The following is a 7,033-nucleotide window of genomic DNA, read 5'->3' on the forward strand; positions in this document are numbered from 1 at the left end:
ACTATAGAAGCTTCCAGTTTAGTTGTGGAGTAGTACATGTACATGGAAGGGAAAATAGAATGACATGGCAGGAGAACTTAAATGAAGAGATTGGTGTCACTGTACTCTGGCAGTAGCCACACTGCCTCAAATTGCAGCATGAGAAACCCATCCTTCCCAAGAAGACATTCCAATACACGGTGCCTGGGTAATAATCTCAACCACTTAATAATCATAGACAAGGCCTCAGCAAAAGTACTTTTTGTAACAGAAATAGACTAGCATGTGTGAAAATGAGCATTTGTTGAAGGGATCCAGGTTTATCTCAGAGAATTCAACTAACCTGAGGTTCCAGAAAAGGAGATAGTGACTGGGCGATCAGTAAGGGTATTGCCGATTTTCCTGGGACTGTGGGAACACTTGCCTCTACTTCTCTCTCCATATCATTTACTTCTCTCTCTCTTCACACCAGCTCCTTTTGCACACAGTGGAACACCACCAGTCAAGCCCTAGAACCACATCATCTCCTGCTAGCATGGCTCCCAACTAACGGATTACTACCCTAGGTCCAAACCCTTAGGAGAGAATCTCACTGGTCCAGATTGGGTGGGGTGTCCTTCTCTGATCCAATCACCTGGGACCAGTAAAGATGTCAGTGCAACTCTAGCTACAAGAGCGCACCCATTTCGATGGGTGGACAGTTCTCAGAAAAGGGGGGAGGTGGAAGCTGGACAGCCACACCAAAAGTCTTCTATTCTAAGTTTGGTTATACTCATTCTTGGCAGTTTACTAGATCCTTCCATTTATGATCATTTCTGTGGTTTCAAATCCATAAAAGAAATCCTTATCCTTAACTACAATTTATGCTTTATCATTAACATGTACAACTTTAACCTCTTGGAACTCTGTTTTCCAATTTCCAAAATCTTCAACTCATGAGACTGTTACTGACATTGAGTCCCAAAGTCTATGCCCTCAGAAGAAGGGCCCATCTATAATATTTATTCCTTTCAACTATTTTCTCTTTAAAACCCATATACATACCAACTTAGCATATCAAAATTAGTAGAGACAAAGTTTACCTGAATGATTTCTAATTCTGGAATCACAGGGAGATGGGAAATGCTAAAGAGCCATATTCTGCTTTACTGCATGACATTAGGAACATCTATGAAGTCATAAAAAGAGAACAAAAAATCACACATGGAGAGGTCTGGAGAGAGGGCATTCTGCAGTCATGGTTAGGTATTTCTGTTGATATCTTTATTAGACCTAACGAGTTACAGATCTTTCTGTTCTTGTTACACTTGAATGTTCTCAGTGTCAACACAGTAAATTGTAGAGAACAAGCACTAACATTTATTGAACACTTACTACATGCAAACCATTTTATATAATGTAAAGGATGAACATTTAATCCTTCTATTAGTCCAATGAAGCAGATAATATTGTTGTTACTTTGCAGATGAGAAAATGAATTTCTAGAAAAGTTGAGTGGCTGGCCAGAATCATATAGCTAGTGAGCCTACATTTGTCTATGGGTAGAATATCCCAGCTCTTTCCACTACTCCAAATTGCATCCCCATACTTACTTCTCCCTTAAATTTAGATATATTTTATTCGATGGTTGCAGATCCATAGAAGGAAACACTGAAAATGCACAGGGAACAACACAATTTCCAAGTCCTATCTCTGAACTTAGTTATATAACCTTAGGAAAATCTGCACAATTATGACAATGAGACATTATACATGAAAGAACTTCAAATTGCAGGTGACTTATCAAAGTACTGAAACAAGTGAGGTGTTCTGTAGAGTACAGAGTGTGTTCTCCTCAGGACCCTCCCAATTTAATTCCTCAGCTTCTTGGCACCAATCATTAAAATGTAACCAACAAAATAAAATAACATTCTCTTTTTACCCTTGCTTCCCATTCCTAAAGACAGCTTGGAAATTTCTATGAAAGTTTGGGTGCTAATAGAAGAGGAAAAGTTAGATCTATTTTTTATAACTTGGTATTTTGGCTCGTGATTGAGTCATCATTCTTCTCCTACTGTCTGTTTCTTCTTCCTGTACTCATTGCTCTCTTTCTGCTCCTGCAGCCAGAAGGTAGAGTGGGATCATCTTCTGAGCAGATACTCCTGCCCAGATGAGGCCCCTGATGCTGTGTAAAGAACATTGTATTGGAGAATGGCAAGGCCTGGGCTCTAGACTCAACTCTGCCTTCACCAGTTCATTAGGTGGGGCATCCGTGCCTACACCTGGGTTTCAGTTGCCTTGTCTGTAAAATATCCTCCTAGGCTCCTGCCAACTTTAACATTTCATGACTCCGGGTGAGAAGAGAAAATATTCCTCCAGGTTTACCTAGTCTCTTCAGCTGAACCTTTCCAGGGTTTTATAGCCATGAGAACACAGAGGGCTTTTATTTAAGCCCTTGTCCTTGCTTTCTGAACTTGAGAACTGTGAGGTCAATACACAGGAAAGGGCTGCAAGGCCAGTGCAGATCACAGTGGGTGATATTTATTTCTTATGTGATTTGCATATTTCATTGTGACATTTTTGTGGTTTATTCCACATGTGTTGTTGACTGCTACACTAAAGAGTCATGCTCTCTAAGGGGTTCCTTTTTATAGAAAGTACTTGAGTCATAAGGCCATCAGCTGTACAACTCCAGGTATGAAAGACCCTCTGGATTGTGCAACCAGGGGCCTGGTAGATTAGTGGTGGGTGGGCGATCTACAGCATGATTTAACAGTCCTGCTTGTAATCACTGGACTCAGGGAGTCAGAGGGCACAACCTGGTTAGCCCTTGGGTATAATTCGGATATTTCAAATTTCAACTTTACTACTTATTTGCCATGGGATCTCAGGCAAGGTATTTAGCCTCTTTGTGCCTCTACTTACTCTTCTGTTAAAAGAGGGTAACACTCATTCCTACCACATATGATTGTTGTTGAGGATAAAGTTGCATATAAGATGCTTATGAGTGCCTAGTATATAATAAGTGTCGAAAACATGTTAATATTATTACCCCTCAAAGACACACACACTGAAAGTATAGTTTTGATTATAAAATACAAAGACCGTTTCCCATTACATAAGCAAAACAATTATGGTTTTTCATTTCTTTGAGTTTTCAAGCAAAATGATGGGTATAAAATTCAGAACAGGGCCATAATGGATTTCCAGGAAAGCAATAGCTGAGAAGCTTTTAAGCAATGGAGAGGTTTGATGGCTGAAAGGCATAAATACATCTTAACCTTGGAATGAGAATGGGAGCAGACAACATAGCTGACCCCTGACCACTTATCGATGAACTTTCACCTGCATGAAGACCAGGGCACACTGGTCAAATTGATCTCCCATTCCATATCTCTGCACCCAGTTCCTTTATTTCACTTATTTAGTGAAATATTTCCATCCTCAGAAGAAGCTCTGGCAAATGGGATGCTTTTGCTAGAATGAAGCTGTCATGGGGAACGTGGCAGTGATGGGGTGGATCATCTTGGATGTAGAGGGCCTGCTGCCTACGTGTGAGATTCTCCTCCTGCGTGCTAAGGGTCACTCATGCAAAGAGCTACCAGGATCAAATGGACAACACAATTGGGTAGAATGAACCAGCTGGGGACTCTGGCAGACCAGAAAACACACCCCCTCTCCAAAGGGGGCAACTGCTACTCTGCTGCAGTCTATTATTGCCACATAGGCATGTTCACTGAACGCCACCAGATCTTTCCCCTTCACAAAAGAAGAACCTTGGATTTTTATGCCAAACTTCCCAAATTTTTAATTGACAGCAACTCTTGCAAAAAATAAAAAAAAAAAAAAAACAGCACAGGAGTCAAAGCCTTAGCAGGATAGTCTTAGCCACATTACAACACCCAGCAGTAACCAGAGGTAGAGCTTCAGATGAATAGGGAAGCAGAGGTGGCAGTGAGACAGGCTTCAGCTCCTACTGCATTGTTTTCACCAAACACACTTGCGGTTAGTCATAAAAATCTCTCTATAAGGGTACAAACAAATTTCAAACTTCTGCTTCCAACCATAAGGGAAAAACTGATACTGACTAGTCCTCCCACCATATACAACTGTAAAGCTGGTCAAAGTATATGAGGCATCTGTTTCTGAGCATTGAACAAAAGGCAGTGAAGGATTGTGATCCTTGAGAGAAGGCTAACACAGAAGGTAGATTCGTGGCATTTTTCCAGGAGATGGTTTCCAGCCACAATATAGAAAATTGGAGTCTAAGTGGAGTGGCAGCCTTGCTAAGTTGAGAAGGCAGAGATCAGAATTCCAGGCTGTAGAAGTGCCTGGAATTTTTAGGGCAGGGTCCCAGAGAAAAGGGAACTTTAAAAGAGCGGTATCCCAGAAATCTGTGTGGGGATTAACCATAGGTCTTTGGCTGAAAGCTGGGCTGGGCCTTGCAGGGCAAGACTCCACGAAGTCTACCAGAAAGCATCTGCTGTGGCACTGAAAGCTGAATGGAGACATCGGAAGTGTGCAGTGCTTGGAAACATTGGAGCTCTGGTGCATCCAGAGTTGAGAGACCTCACTGAGCACTTGGGGCGTTCTATTGAGATCCCTGAAAGGCCACACTTCAGAAGGAAGGATCATATCCTAGAGGACGGGCTGCACCACAAGATTACGGTCAAAACCAGAGGATACCTGCCCTACCAGAACTTATAGGATCCTCTAGCTGTTTAATTGCCTGCCAGAACAAAACTCAATGCTGTTTAAAACAAGATGGCATAATTCAGTTCCCCACAACATATCAACCACAAGGTCCATTGTACAATAAAAACTGAAGAGATATGGGAAGAGGCAGGAAAATGTGACCCATGATAAAGAGCAAAAGCAATGAAAGAAAAAGAGATCACGCTTTTTCTGGATCACGTAGGCATATCATCACCAAACGACTGAAAACAAACAATAAAGAGGAAATCTTAAAGACAGCCAGAGAAAACAAGAGGTCTTAACATTCAAAAGAATAATGATGTGACTTCTCATCAGAAACAATGCGGGCAAGAAGACAAGGGAATGACATCTTTAAAGTTCTGGAAACAAACAAACTCTCAACTAAAATTCTTTAGGCAGTGAAAAAGTTCTTTAAAATGAAGTTGAAATAAAGATATTTTCAGATAAATGAAAATTGTGAGAATTCCAGCAGATGGGCATTATATGAAATGCTAAACGAAGTTTTTCAAGCTGAGTGAAATAATACAAGTTAGAAACTTGGAGTTCCTGGAAGGAAACTAAAATGAAACTAAAATGGTAAATATGGGGTTTAATATAAAATATACATTTTCCTCTTAATGTTGTTAAAAAACAATTCACTCTTTAAATCAAGAATAATAAAATTGCATCTTTTGATTGCATAGGGACTATAAAATTTATGACAATAGTACAAAGCATAGCAATTAAATTGAAATTATTGTAAAGTTTGTAAATTTTATGTGATGTGGTGCAATATTAACTCTGTTATGATAAATTAAAGATGCGTGTTTTAATCCCTAGAAGGCTGGTCCTCAACATTTGTTCCCCCAACTAACAGCATCAGTTGGGACTTGTTAAAAATGTAAATTATCGGCATCCACCCAGACTGAATTGGGGACTCTGAACTCTGGGAGAGGTGCCTAGCAAGTTTTGATTTAACAAGCGCTGCAGGTGGTTTGAGAATCACTGGCTTAGAGCAAACAAAAACAAAACTACAAAGAGGCATTTCTAAGGCAATGGGGAGCAATGGAGAAGTACATAGGAGCAAATACTCCTCAACTAGTTTTACGATGTCAACATATCCCTGATCAAAAATCTGACAAAGACCTTACAAGTAAAGACAATTACAGAGCAATATCTATTGAACATGATGATGGATGCAATGAATCCATCCAATGAACATGGATGCAAAAATCCTTAATAAAATTTTAACAAATCAAATTCAGTGAAAAAAAAAGAATAATATATCATGACCAAGTGAGGCTTATCCCAGGAATATGAGGCTGTTTTAATTAATCAGTGTAATCCTCCATATTAACAGAATAAAAGAGAATAACTATATGCCCATATTAATGAACAGGAAAAGTATTTGACAAAATTCAACACTCACTGATGATAAAAACTTTCAACGAACTTGAGCCATAAGAGAACTTCTTCACCCTGATGAATGGCATCTACCAAGAGCCTAAAGCTAACATCATCCTCAAGGGTGACTCATTGGATTCCTTCTCCTTAGCAATGACAGCAATTCAAAATCTCACTGTTTCTATTCAGATTGTACTGGAAAAAGAAATAAAAGGCATGAAGATTGGAAAGGAAGAGGTATAACCAAGTTTATTCACATATTCACATGGGTATTCATGTAGAATACTCTAAAGAGTTTTTTTTTTTTTAATATTAGAACTAATACTATTTAGCAAGGTCACCAGATATAATGCAATATACAAATATCAAATATTTCTATACAATAGCAAACAATTAGAAAATGAAATTTTAAAAAACCAGTATTATTTGAAATAGCATAAAAAATCAAATACCTATGTATAAATCTAATAAAAGAAATGAAGGACCTCCATCTAATAGAAAGTATATAAAACCTAAAGAAAATGGAGAAATAGATCATGTTCATGGATTGGAAAACCTCCTATTGTTGAGATGTCAATTTTACCCAAACTGATCCAAAGATTCTACACAATCTTAATAAAAATCTCAGTTGGCTTTACTTTGTAGAAATTTAACAAGATAATTTAAAAATTGACATGAAAATTCATAGGACTTAGAATAGGCAAAACAATTTTGAGAAAGAAGAGTAAAGTTGGAGTACTTACACTGCTTGATTTCAAAACTTACTATAAAGCTATAGAGACCCACGGTAAGGAAATGGCATCAGGATAGACAAACAGATCACTGGAACAGAACAGAGTCCAGAAATAAAACACACAGCAATTGATTTTCAGGAAAGGCACCAAGGCAATTCAATGCAAAAAGGGCATTGGGTTCAATAAATGGTGCCATTTAGGCATATGGAAAAAAATAGACTGTGACCCCTACCTCACCCCAC

The 7,033-nt window shown here is 38.8% G+C and overlaps 1 long non-coding RNA gene across 1 annotated transcript; it reads right to left on the minus strand.

Annotated features, from left to right (window-relative positions):
- Positions 1 to 464: 464 nt before the first annotated feature.
- Positions 465 to 6,123, minus strand: LOC119544713. Its single transcript, XR_005218906.1, has 3 exons — positions 6,083 to 6,123; positions 1,062 to 1,147; positions 465 to 488 (listed from the first exon to the last, which is right to left on the minus strand). It is a non-coding gene; the product is annotated as an uncharacterized LOC119544713 (long non-coding RNA).
- Positions 6,124 to 7,033: the final 910 nt, after the last annotated feature.

The sequence above is a fragment of the Choloepus didactylus genome, chromosome 9 (assembly GCF_015220235.1).
Source record: "Choloepus didactylus isolate mChoDid1 chromosome 9, mChoDid1.pri, whole genome shotgun sequence".
Taxonomy (NCBI): Eukaryota; Metazoa; Chordata; class Mammalia; order Pilosa; family Megalonychidae; genus Choloepus; species Choloepus didactylus.